Genomic DNA, 14,306 nt, shown 5'->3' on the forward strand with positions numbered 1-14,306 from the left:
GCACTACCAGGGAAGCCCAGGGTGCATCTCTTTATTAAGGAATTATGGCATCTAAACAATAGTTTCTTGCTCACTGGAAGGATATTTTAAGTGGGCTTATTTAGCCATTTAACGTACTCAGTGTGAATATAAGCTGCTAGGATCTTCTTTATTTTCATCTTTTTATCAGAATGTGCCTCTTCAGATTTGTATGTTTCTTGCATTTTTAATAAGATGATACCAAAGGTGCAAGGGCAATGAGAAATAAAAAATAAAAGACAACATTGATTAAAGATTTCTTTTTAGCTTTCATAGTGCTTTTATCATTGAACCCTTCTTATTGCCAAACCACGCATGCTGCTCCAGCTCTCCTAAATGTACATACACATGTAGACTATATATATATATATATATAGGGTTGGCCAAAAGTTTGTTTGGGTTTTTCCATAACATCTTACGAAAAAACCACAAGGAACTTTTTGGCCAACCCAGTAAAATATATATATATACACACACATACACAAACATATATGCAGGTATTAAGAAGACAGCACAAGACTCCATTATCCATTTTATAACTGTGCTTCAAACAACAGTGGAGTTTTGGACAGGGGTTGGTAGGGTGACTGTCTTCCCTTAATTTTTGCTTACATTTAAGAATCAATTCAAACTAGCAGTTCTCTCAATTTTTTTCCTTAGACAAATCCATCGTTTAGGTATCACTGAGGAGAGGAGAGGGGAAAGCATCTAATGCTTAGAAGAATGTTCCGGTGCAGTCATATTAGCTTGAAGAAAAGGAATCTTCTGCTGACATTTGCATACTTATCTCTCCCTGGGTGACCCAGGCCCCGGAGCACTACAGCTGCCTGTATCACTCAGGGGCACATGTCTCAAAGTGAGACTCTTTTTGAAGTGCGTATTTCTCACCTCCGTACTTCACAAATTCCCTCGCATTTCTCAGCCACATGGAAGACAGTTGCACTTGTGCCCAAATTAAGTAATGACTTTTGTAAAAGTTATCCTCAGCAAATAGGCTTGCCCCAGGCTCTGTGCAGAGGCTCATGCGATTCTATAACCATGTGTTTCCTTTTACAGTCTTGCACAGTTTCTGGCTTACCTGGGACTTGTCTCACCCGTGCCAGCTTCCAGGCTTTTTAATTTATTTATAGAGCTCTTTCCTGGTGCTGTCCAAATGCTACACTGTCATGATGAGTGACGCCACCTAAATACTCCTTTTCTCCACCGCAGTGAGACCTCTTGGCTCCCTGGTTTCCTCAGACTTCCCACACACGTGTATCTGGGAATCTCTAAGCTGCTTGCTTGCTTTTTCTTTCTTTCTTTCTTTCTTTCTTCCTTCCTTCCTTCCTTCCTTCCTTCCTTCCTTCCTTCCTCCCTCCCTCCCTCCCTTCCTTCCTTCCCTCCCTTCCTCCCTTCTTTCTTTCTTTTTCCCTTTTCTTTCTCTTTCTTTCTTTCTTTCTTTCTTTCTTTCTTTCTTTCTTTCTTTCTTTCTTTCTTTCTTTCTTTCTTTCTTTCCTCCTTCCTGCCTTTCCTCCCTCCCTCCCTCCCTCCATTCCTTCTTTCTTTTTTCCTTTCTTTCTTTCTTTCACAGAGCACTTTACAGAGAATTAAAAGTGCAGACCTTACTTATTCTTAGTACTCCTGCTTCTTCGGGGGTGGGGGGTAAGGAAGTACGCCGTAGAAAGGACATTTGATTCAGCTTGTGTCAGCCCCGTAGGCCTGTTTGCTCAGACTCTGTCTTTGGTCTCTGTTTCAGTCCCGGTGATACCTGAATGTGATTGTTCTGACTTGCTACAATCACGAAGCCCTTGAGGGGTCACTTTCCGAAGATTGTTTTAACTAGACTGAATCATTAAAAAGCGGTGTTCAAGAGGCAACTGTTGAATGCTTTGGATTAGGGAGATGATTGAGTAAAGGGTAACAGCAAAGCTCCCAAACGGGGAATGAAGAGGTGATCAGGGAGATTGTCCTTCTTCTCAGGTAGCTCTCTCACTCTTCTTTAGTGCTCTTGCAGGTTCCCCAAAATACAAGACGTAAGAAAATTAATATGTTATTTTTAATAAGATGAAAACATTTTCAATTCCGAAGATGTTGTATGGTCCTTTAGCATACTTGCCACAGAATTGCAATTTTTCAAAAAGACACTTTCTTAGTCATTTGTCACCACCAGGATTTCCAATCCTGGTTTTGGAACAACCTGAACAGCACAGAGTTCTCCGAAAGAAAAAAATCTTTTTTTTAATTGAGACATACTACCAGAAGAGGAATGATCCTAAAATTCTACAAACAGTAAAATCTTGAAAAATTTGGGCCTTCCCTGCTGGCGCAGTGGTTGAGAGTCCGCCTGCCGTTGCAGGGGACATGGGTTCGTGCCCCGGTCTGGGAAGATCCCACATGCCGCGGAGCGGCTGGGCCCGTGAGCCATGGCCGCTGAGCCTGCGCGTCCGGAGCCTGTGCTCCCCAACAGGAGAGGCCACAACAGTGAGAGACCCGCATACCCCACCAAAAAAAAAAAAAATCTTGAAAAAATTGAAGTGTCAGTATCAGGTATTAGCTAAATCACAAATATGCCAATTTCTAATGCACATAGTTAAGACAAAGATAAAATGCCGCTCACAAGTTAAAGTGATATTCTGGGTATGTGTGTGTATTTGTTTTCTACTGGAATCGATAACAACTTCATTCTTGTTTTAACGGAAGACTGGAAGTCTTTAAGAGTGGTAGTTTAGAGAATAATAGAAATATCATTTGGTCTGCGAGTGGCCACTGGGTTCTAGGCCTGGCTTGCAGCTCTCTGTGTAGCCTTGTCACAACATGTAACTTTATTTTGCCTTCATTTTCTCATTTGTAAAATAAGAGAGTGGATAAACGAGGTGATTTTTTTAGGCTCCCCTTCAGCTCTAAACTTCTGTGATTCTCTATAGCACATGGTGTTTGCGTCCTGGACATATCTCCCACTAGAAGAGGCTTTCTAGAGATTGTTTAACAATATCAAGATAAATTTTGCTGTTTATGATCTATCCAGGAGCAAGGAGATTCCCTCTCTCTCTCTCTCTCTCTCTCTCTCTCTCTCTCTCTCTCGCCTGCTTTCTTTCATACTCGCACTAACACACACACAACATCCCCTGCTAGTTCAACAAGTCAATAGCAGTTTACAGACAACCACCTAACAGAGGTTAAATGTTATAAACGAAAGTGGATTTTAAAGCTAATTATCACTGGATTTTAATTAATGTAAATCAAACAGGTATGCTTTCAAAATGCAGACTAATATGTAATCACTCTTTGCTGTTTTAATCTAACTCTAATTAGCTTGGAAATGACATATGCTGTGAAATACTAATTTAAGATAACCATTAAGGCAAAGAACATTCCGTACATTTCTAACTTCAGTAAAACTTTTAGTAGTTTCAGTAGATGATAACTTAATGGAATTCTACAAATAGATCTGAATTATATCTTTTATACATTTCAACAACAGGGACGCAGGCTCAGTCAACCTTATACTTAACTTATTGTTTAAAGCTTATAATCAAGCCAAGAATTGGTTATCCTATTTAACAGGAATATAAATGACTTCTATTTATAAAGTTAAAATTCTTCTTTTCTGTTGTGAACACTAGTCACTGACTGTATCTCTAAGTATTGTTATATTGAGGATGTTGTATGTCTACTTAGGATTTTAGAGCATATTTGTATAAAAACATGTCCATTTCAAATCACATGAAATTATAACTATATTTCAACTAGCACTGATAATTAGCATAATGGCAATTTATACTCCTAGAAACAATTCACTACAAAGCAGTTTTAGCTGTATTATGTTACATATACATAATATTTTTAGAATTTTTCTTAAGATATTTGGAAAACCTAAGGATGGGATTAACTACTTAGGTGACTTTATGTTTGAATATATAACTTAACCTGAATATGTTCTTTAGCTTATTTTAATAAAAGTTAGAACTATTTCTGTCTCCTAATTTCTGTTCAACTCAGCTATTAGTCCATTGTCTATTACTTTGTATTCAAGTGAGAAAAACTGTCATCTCCATATATAAATCCCAGAATTTGTTATTTAGTTTCCTATCAGTTGGAATTTCTGAACAGCTGATGTGGCAGATTATTCCTTTTTTTGCCTGGGGCTGGGAATTTTACAAATGGAAAAACTAGCAAAATCTTACAAATGGAAAAACTAGCAAAATCTTTCCCAGTCTGACTGGCTAGATGGTTATCTCTGAGAACATCTTTACAACTTTACTTTGAGGCTGTAAGATTCTTTTTCTTTCAGTTCAGATATTTCTCTGGCCCTTTACAATACTTAAACTACAAGATATGAAATGTTCTTGTATCTTCAAGCCCAAGCTATCACAACAGTTTCTGTTGTAGGTTTAAAAAGGCAAAAAGGCTTAAGACCAAACTTAGACTAATGATCAAATGAGAGAAAAACAATTGGTAAAATGATGAATGAGGTCACTATTTAAATATGCTTCAATTCTTTCATTTTCTTTTGAACTAACCTTTCTGCTTTCATTATTTTTAATGGCACTTATATAAAAAGAGTGCAGCCAGTTATTTCCAGCAGTAACTGCAACAATTTCAACCCACGTCAGTTTTACCGTGACACTTTGCCAGTCCTCTTATCAGGAGGTGAAGTCTCCCTCCCTCTCCTCATCTTGTGACCTATGTCTTCCTTAGATGCCCTGTGCCATTTCTGGGCCTAGCCCTTGAAAGCCCTGGCAGCTTCTGCCTTCTCTCTCTGGGGAAGCCAGCGTCCATGCTGTAAAGATGTTTGGGCTAGATACTACTAAGTAATAAGATACCACGTGGAGAAGAAGAGGCTGCTGGAGGAGCACCAAGGGGCCAATCATGTGAGTAAAGCCTTCCTGGAACTTCCAACTCTAGTGTAGCCACCAGCTGAATGTCACCAAATGAGTGTCCCTAGCCAGCATCAGGTAGAACAGGATAACTGCCCAGCTGAGCCCAGTCAACCTACGCAACTATTAAGAATAATAAGTCAGTGGTTTTAAACCACTACTTTTCAGGTTGGATTTGCTATGCAGCAATAGATACCTGAAAGAGTATGTTTTTAAATTGTATACCATTGCAGTGGAGAAACATGCTCTCAAATTTTGTGCAAACTTAAAGTAAGGCATAAGGTCTGATGTTATTTTTTTTTAATTTTAATGAAGTATATTTGATTTACAATGTTGTGTTAATTTCTGTTGTACAGCAAAGTGATTCACTTATATATATTCTTTTTCTTTTTTTAATTTTATTATTTGGCTGCATCGGGTCTTAGTTGTGGCACACGGGATCGTCATTGCAACTTGTGGGATCTTGCATTGCGGTGCACAGGATCTTTCATTGCAGCGTGCGGGATCTTTCATTGTGGCGTGCAGGCTTCTCCCTAGTTGTGGCGTGGGCTCCAGAGCACACAGGCTTAGTTACCCCATGGCAAGTGGGATCTTAGTTTCCCAAGCAGGGATCGAACCCGCACCCCCTGCATTGGAAGGGGGATTCTTAAGCACTGGACCACCAGGGAAGTCCCCTGTACTACATCTTCTTTACCCATTCGTCTGTCAATGGACATTTAGGTTGTTTCCACACCTTGGCTATTGTAAAGAGTGCTGCCATAAACATAGAGGTGCATGTATCTTTTCAAATTATGGTTTTGGGGTCTGATGTTATTTAACCTAGAATTAAGTACATACTCTAGGGACTCTGAAAATCATTCTTCCCTGTTACCCGTTGGCCTCTACCTTTGAATCTCATTTATCTTAGTCAAGGCTGCTGTACTTCCAAGGGGGAAATCATCTTCTCATAAAGCAGGTATAACCACCCCATGTGGGAAATCGAAAGCACCATAATGAAGAAATGGTCCAGACATTGTAGTCTACGAAATTCTTGCTAGAAATCTGCTTGATTTCTTCACAGTGATTTAAGAGGAAATTTCCTTCTTTTTGCATGAAAAATATTCACATCCATGTTAGACAACTGGATGGATGCCAGAATACTCATTTTCTACCTTTTGCCACCTCCCCCCCCCCACAAAAAATAACCACTCAGTCAGTTTGGGTCCTGATGGGTGTTTTTGAAGCAGTGCACTTCACTCGTCTTCCCACTCACTAGACATCACCTAGATCATCTTCTGGCTCTTAGGGGAAAGACTAATCACACTGAAAGAGCTTCTCCTCGTAACCAAAGATCTCTAGCACTTTTGACTATTCAAGATAGCTGGTGCCATTGTCTTTCCACATTTCCCCTCTTTCTCTTTTAACTGCAAAGACATCCAACCAGAGGTGATTATGGCTTTGCCACTTATAGGTCATGACCTTTGATAATCAGTGTCTTCAACTCTAAAATGAGAATTTTAACATCTGCAGTTGTTAAAAGTATTAACTGAAACAATTATGTTAATATACTTTGTAACATAAAGAGCTATGTAAATACCGGTTATTATTTTTAATACCTTCTAGAACTTTTGAATACATTTACTTCTACAGTTAATATGTGATCCCTTGAAATAAATCTATAGAGTTTTTTAAAATACAGTAGTTGCCATGTTCCCTCCCAAAGAAGTGTGAGAACTCATCCTATTCAACGGCTCCTGTCTTCCATTTGGTGGCTCTTGCATTTCCAACATGAAAGGATCTTACCTTCCAGCAAACAAAAATGTCAAGTTTTTCTTTGTATACAATTTAGTTTATTGGCACTGTTTTAAATGTCTGCTTATTGCCTAGCAAACACTACCAAGTACTAGGAAGAAACAGAAGTAAAGCCCTCAGTGGAATATGTAGCCACCAAGAAGAATCAGCTTAATGGGATTTAACCAGAAAGGCACAAATGAAAATCTCACCAGAAAACCTAAAGACACCAACACCAGCATCATGAAATAATCTGACCACGACTCCAAGAGATTTCCTAAAGAGTTGGAATCATCAGAGATAGGAGAGTTGGCTGGGGAGGTACAACTAAATTTTGAAGAAAAAGCACTTTAGGTATGGGAATACACAAAACAAATTTAATATTGTGTTTTGTTAAACAGCCCAGGATGGTTAGTTATAGGAAACTCAACTAGAGAAAAAGCAAGAGATCCAGGCTAGAGACACGAATCTTAATTTAATCTCTGTATTCTAGCAACTGAAGTTGTATAAACAATTTTTATTCCTGAGGCAGTGAGGAAGTGCCGTGAACGAGAAGGAAAGTCAGGCCTAATCTTTGAGAAATACTTGCACTGAGAGGAAAAAGGACAGGAGGGAGAATTGTCAGAGGCACCAGGCAGAGGAAGAATCAGTATTCGTCACTGGTCCGGCAGCAGTCCCCATCTGAAGATCTCCTTTCCACCATTCCTCCCGTCCTCTTTCCTAATTATCCTCCTGTCTAGCCACACCCCTACTTTTCTTGGATTTGAATCCCTATCCTATGTCTTCAGTTTCTTCCTTTACCAAATATCCATCACTCCACTCTACTCTGGCAAAGACAGGCTCCATTATCCAATTAACTTCCTCCTGGATTTGCTAATCTCCTACTACCAGTACCTGTAATTTTCAGGTCAGAGAAAAACATCCTGAATTTAATTTTCTCTAATATAAGAACCCCCTGTAAAACACCAGCACTATCTTATATAAACTAAATTTGGAAGTAGTCTTAGATTGGATTCAAATAGATCTATAAGATATATTTGTTTTAAAGACTGACATCTCATTGGATGTCATACACTGTTATTTCTTCAGTGTAATCCCCTTTAGGGGGGAAAAAAAAACCCTCACCAAAATTGACTCCATCAATGTTCCCTCTAAATCATGGGTTTTTAGCCATGAGTTGGCTTCAAGGGATCCATTGGAAGTCCCCTCCTCCGTTCCCAAATCCAGATTGCAAGTGTAACCGAGGGCTATTATTGCCTCAAACTCCAGAGAGCTTTGCTGGGTTAATACCTGGACAGCTCACAGTACCTCTAATCTAGGGCAAAGGACCTCTTCCCCTTTGCCCTGCTACTTACCAGCTTGCCTTTCCCTGCATCTCGAGCTCTTTATGACTTGAAATAGGGCAAAACCATGACTAATTCCACCTTACAGGCTGACTGGCCTAGAAGAGATAAAAATCCCTTCCTCATTCTGTCTTAAATAGTTAACATTTAGAAATGCATCTAGGTTCCAAAATAACCCCACTGAGAAGCTATTAGGGAGATAAAGTACCAGTTAGAATTTTTGTGTGAATTTGTTTAAAGGAATAGCTTTCACAAGAGCTGTTTGTCATCAGAATGTTGAGAAAATAGAGGTGTGGGCTAAGGTAGGTGGGACTGTCGGGTGGCTGGAAGGCAACATGAGGGCAAGGGGTCTTTCTTTAGGGATTGGGAGTGAAGGGCAACACAAGGGGTGAGAAATGGAGGTGGAAATATGCCTACCACAAACTGTGTCCGCTTTGAAACTTTATCAGTGCCATCTCTGGACATCATTTCTTACAAAGAACATGCATCAAAGCAGCATGCGGAGGTGGACATACCTTGGGTTCTAGAGCCAGATCTGCTACTAACTACATTGTTTTGAAGTGTTCCCTTCTCTCTCTGGCTGTAATAAGGAGTAGTCAAGCTCAGTGTTTTTAAGGATCCCTCCGGCTAAGATATTTTGTGAAGTGACATGGACAAAAGGCTGTCATTTATCTCTTGTCTTTTTCCTGTGTCCTCTTCCACTCTGCTTTTCTCAGGTCTGTGGACAGAGTAATGGCCTAGCTAAGGATCACACTCTATCTGCTTCACAAAGAAGGAACTCATCCTGTGTCCTTCCACTTTCCTGATCTACTCTGGGGTCTCCTTTCTCCCTTCTGTCTGCTGCAGAGAGCTAGCTCCTTAGAGGCAAATGCAAAGTCCTGGGGGTGCACTTGCTTTGCAAGAGCCCGGCTTTCGTTTTGTAAGCAAACCAAAGATATCTGAGGTATTAGATGGTTTATGTTATTCAGCACTGAGCTTGGGTTTTGTTTTGTTTCGCCTTGGAAAGCACTTCAAACTCCTTGTTGCCATAGATGATGGCAACACCATAAATAGATGAGCTGGATGCCACTCTGAACTGGAAGAATACCATTCTTGCCCATAAGTGCACAACATGCCCTTTGATCAATAACATCGACAAAGAAGACTACACATGGCTGAGAGAATAGCTGTTAAGCACAAGTGAAATTGAAACTTCAATTTTCAAATTGCACAATTCCTAAGGATTAAAGTAAATCCTTGGCCAGGATCCCAAGAAGACTCCATCTAGCAGCATTGCCAGGGGATTTTCCGGCACTCTCAGTATGTAAAATCCCAGAACATGATTTACAGTACTTTTATTTTACCTCAACTTGCTAACCACATTACCTTATCTTGCACAAATTTACAACGTGTTTTTTGTTGGTTTTTTTTTTTAATTTTTCAGAATTTTTAAACCCATAAGGGAGTGGTAATAACCAATGCAGTTGAATATTTTAAGAAATTTGACAGGATCAAAGCTAGAGAGAAGCATTAAATAATGATAGAAATCTCAAGCCTTATGTAGTATAAAGGAAAGAAATATTTTAAATCAATATTCAGAATATAATGCAGCGATCATATGTTGATATACAAATCATTGACGAATTATGGGGGCAAATTATGGCTTTTTCGATTCATCCTTAATTTCACCAATTTATGCATTTACACATGTGTATTATTACTTTTTTTCTGTTGGCTTTTATGTTCTTGATAGATTAACTGGTCCAAGGGAATTAAATTACAGTCAGCTCTTATCGGATGTCAGGCATCGTACTGGATGCTTTATATCAATATAAATACTCCCTAATATACTCTACCAAACACCATAGGAAGTAGGTATTGTTAGCCACATTTTACAAGTAAGAAATCTCAGGTTCAAAGACATAGCCAGAAAGTAGCAGAGCCAGAAGGTAGCGATCTAAAAACTTCAGAAAACTTCCACCAAACTTTTCACTTATTTTTGCATTTAAAGGTGGTAAGTGTTTAAAGGTCTGAAGCTAACCCTAACCGTAGCCCTAACCCTAACTCTAACCCTAACCCTAACCCTAACCCTTGTTTTGGGGCATTTTCAATTTTTGCTGAATTCTTATATCCTGATATTTGTAATTTCCCTAAGGCCAACCTTAACTAAAATAACTATGTAAAAACACCGTGTCCTTACCTAAATAGCTAGTCCCAAACTATAACAGGGTGTTTGGTCTCTTTGCCAGTAGATCTCATCACATTTGTAAACGAAGGCATCTGCATATTCTTCTTCTGTATATGCAGGGTCTAGCTCTCACCAAAGTGATGGTACTGAAATTATCATGAAACGTGAGCAGTCTGAACACTACATAAAAAGGTATAATTTAAAACAGAGAACTTTGTGGGATTACACCAATCTTCTGATTTTTACAGATAAGGAAGCCAGAACCTTGAAAAAGGTAAAGGACCCAAAGGAATGTCAAACATAGATTAAATACGTGGTCAAAACTTTGTTTTATTTAACTACTTGTGTCTCTTCATTGCCTTATTTGATCATGGATTTGAGGCAGTTTCTATTTATAATAATTATAAAATAAAATGAGAGAATAATTTCCTAAAGCAAGAATGATGAATTGTTCTAAAATTAGAAAGTGGTGATGGTTGCACAGGCTATGAAAATACTGAATGACACCGAATTGTGTACCTAAAGAGTAAATTTTATGGTATATGAGTCATATATCAGTAAAACTTACTTTTTTCAAAAGAGCAAGACTTTATTTCTTTTAATAGGTTAGAGGATAAAACAAAGGATGGGTGACTTTTTAATTTTTATTTATTTTTATTATTTACAGTCTCTCTTCTCTATTCCATATTAGAATATCACCAGTGCATTGGCCCATCATACTAGCTTAATGAATCAAGAACATTGATCTATTGCCACTAATTCTCAGTTGTGGAGTATTAGGCCAGGTTTCAGAGTTTCTACTGGCGTTGAAAAATTGTTTTTGAACAAGATTCTGGAATATATTTCCAAAGAGAATGCATTTTTCCCATGAGAAATCTCTGAGTAAATTAAAAGCCATAAACTAAGGGGTCTTGTTGATTTCTATTAAGAAATAGAAAGTTAAATCTGTTGCCCTTATTATACAGGCATACATTTGTATACAAGCATACATTTCAAACAAAATCTTTTAAGATTAGTACACAGAAATTGATCTAGGAATCCTCCTTCAAAATTTTTTTTGAATATTTTTTAACATCTTTATTGGAGTATAATTGCTTTACCATGGTGTGTTAGTTTCTGCTTTATAACACAGTGAATCAGCTATACATATACATATATCTCCATATCTCCTCCCTCTTGCGTCTCCCTGTCCTTCTTCAAATTTATCATAGAATATAACGAGCTCAGAGAAAGACTTGAAAACAGAGATATTCATCCTAGCATTATCATTATTCGTAGTAACGAAAAAGCTAAAACAAATCTAAATGTCCAACAACAGGAGAATTTTAGGTAATAGTGGAATATTGTACAGTCCTTTAAAATGGTGTTTTTATGTATTTTAAAATCTATATTAATTTTCTGATTACAGAGATAATAACAATATACATATTATTTTAAAAATTTAAACTGCCAAACATTTCCACACAACTCCTTCTCTTAAGACATAAACAAAATTAAATGCTTGGTGAATATTTTATATGACTATCCTATAATACTGCTTTGCAACTTGCTTTGTTCACTTCATAATGAATCTTTGCACATCACTTTCTGCACATCTCCCTCACTAGCTTGTTTTTGTTTTTGTTTTAACATTGTTAAAAATTATTCAGGACTCAGGGAGATGTTCATGATATAATGTTAAGCGAAAGAAAAAGCAGACTATAAAACATTAAATATGGTATGGTCCTAAATTGGGTAGGAGGGGGAGTGGCAAAGATTATACACAAATTCATATAAAGACTGAAAGAAATACAACAAATTGTTAATTATGGTTAATTCTAAGTGGTAGAATTGTGAGCAACTTTATTTTCTTCTATCTAATATTTTATATTTTCCAAATTATCTATGATGAGCATGTTAAAAATAGCACTGGCTTTTTCTGTTTCCAAAAATAATTTTGGTTTCTTGTAGGCAATCTGGAAAACGCAGATAAACCCAAATAAGAAAATAAGTCACTCACAATCCAACTGCCCTGAGATAATAATCGTTGTCTTTTAGATACATTTTTTTAAATTGGGCTCTACAATGTTGTGTTAGTTTATGCTATACAACAAAGTGAATCAGCTATATGTATACATATATCCCCTCCCTCTTGGACCTCCCTCACACCCCCCATCTTACCCCTCTAGGTCATCACAGAGCACCAAGCTGAGCTCCCTGTGCTATACAGCAGGTTCCCACCAGCTATCTGTTTTACACATTAAGTAGTGTATATATGTCAATCCCGATCTCCCAATTAATCCACCCCCCGCAAACAACTTTGTGTGTGTTTGTATTTTACAAAGGTAAAATTACGCTGGCCATAATTTTTGTAACTGACCTTTGTCCCTTTGTCACTTAAATGTAGTGTGAACGTTTAAAAAATTTCACTAAACAATCTTCTACAAAATGTTCTTTTGGCTCCACAGGACCATAATTTATACATAGGATTCAGTTATTACCATTTTTGCTTTTATAATTGATGTAGTGAACACTTGTATGAATAGATCTTTGTGCATATATGCTGTACAATATTTTCACCTGGATAAATAGCTAGAAATGGAATTGCTGAGTCAGATGGTCTGCAAAATTTTAATACTTCTGATACTTATTGCCAAGACATTCTTCAGAAAAGATTTAGCAAGTTTTCCTCCCAACAGTGGAATGAAAAAGTGGTCATTTTCCACACCTTCAGCACTGCCAGGTGTTAGTAATCTGGAAACTGACTTTTATTATTTTTTCTCTTAGAAGGAAAATGATAAATTTTTTTTACAGAAAACTTAGAATGTACAAATAAGCGAAGAAAATAAAAATCATAAGGATATCATCAACCACTGATTCTTCCTCTGTCTATATATATGTGTGTATATGCACATATGCATATGTACTTTTTTTTTTTTTTTTTTTTTTTGGCGGTACTCGGGCCTCTCACTGTTGTGGCCTCTCCCGTTGCGGAGCACAGGCTCCGGACGCGCAGGCTCAGCGGCCATGGCTCATGGGCCCAGCCGCTCCGCGGCATGTGGGATCTTCCCAGACCGGGACACGAACCCGTGTCCCCTGCATCGGCAGGCGGACTCTCAACCACTGCGCCACCAGGGAAGCCCCATATTTACTTCTTAATAAAAGTAAATCATGTAATAAATGGCAGCTAATACTTATTAAGCATTAACTATTAGACTCTGTGCTATGTGTTTAAAGTGAATTATCTCATTGACTCCTTATGCCTTTATATAAGAGTACTTTTAGTAGTTAATATGTCTATATTTTAAAAAGGAAATCTGAGTAGAGGGATTAAGAAACTTGCCTTAGGTTATATGGTTAATATGTGGCAGAGCTGAGATTAAACTTTTAGTTTTTTTAAAGTTTCCTTGTTCTTATGTCCATTATGAACCCCTAAAAGGTTTCATATTCCCTGTCATGGGGGATGGCCAACTTTGCTAAAAGCATAAGTACTGACCTAACCCTTTTACTGAAATAAGAGTATTTATTATTTTGAATTTAAAAGATGCTTGTGTATAAATGAGTGGATGAACAAAAAAACAAATAAGGAGGGAGGTACGTAGATACTGTACCCTCCAAGAGATGGAGCTCAGTTCCCCTCCCCTTGAGTGTAGGTTGCACTTAGTGACTCTGTTCCAAAGAATAGAGCATGAAAAGGGAACATATAGTGACTTCAGAGAAGAGGGACCTGGCAGAGCCCACCTACCCGTGTGATCCATGTTTACATCACCAGGGATCAGTCTTCATGGTGATGACATGGACCCCCTGATCTGGTGCGAAGAGAAGGGTCCTTCCCCTCTGGTATTCTTCCCGCAACCCCAGTAGAGTCATGAGAAAAAAACATCAGAGAAACCCAAACTGAGGGACAGTCTACAAAATACCTGACCTATACTCCTCAGAACTGTCATAGTCGTGAGAGACAAAAACTAAGAAATTGTCTCAGATCAGAGGAGACCAAGGAGATATGACAACCAAATGCAATGTGGGATACCAGATGGGATACTGGAACAGAAGAAAGACATTTGTGGAAAAACTAGTGAAATCCAAATAAAACCTGGAATTTAATTTAGAGTAATGTACCAATGTTGGTTTCTGAGTTTTCACAAATGTAATATGGTAATGTAAGTGTTAACA

Source organism: Delphinus delphis, chromosome 12 (assembly GCF_949987515.2).
Source record: "Delphinus delphis chromosome 12, mDelDel1.2, whole genome shotgun sequence".
NCBI lineage: Eukaryota > Metazoa > Chordata > Mammalia > Artiodactyla > Delphinidae > Delphinus > Delphinus delphis.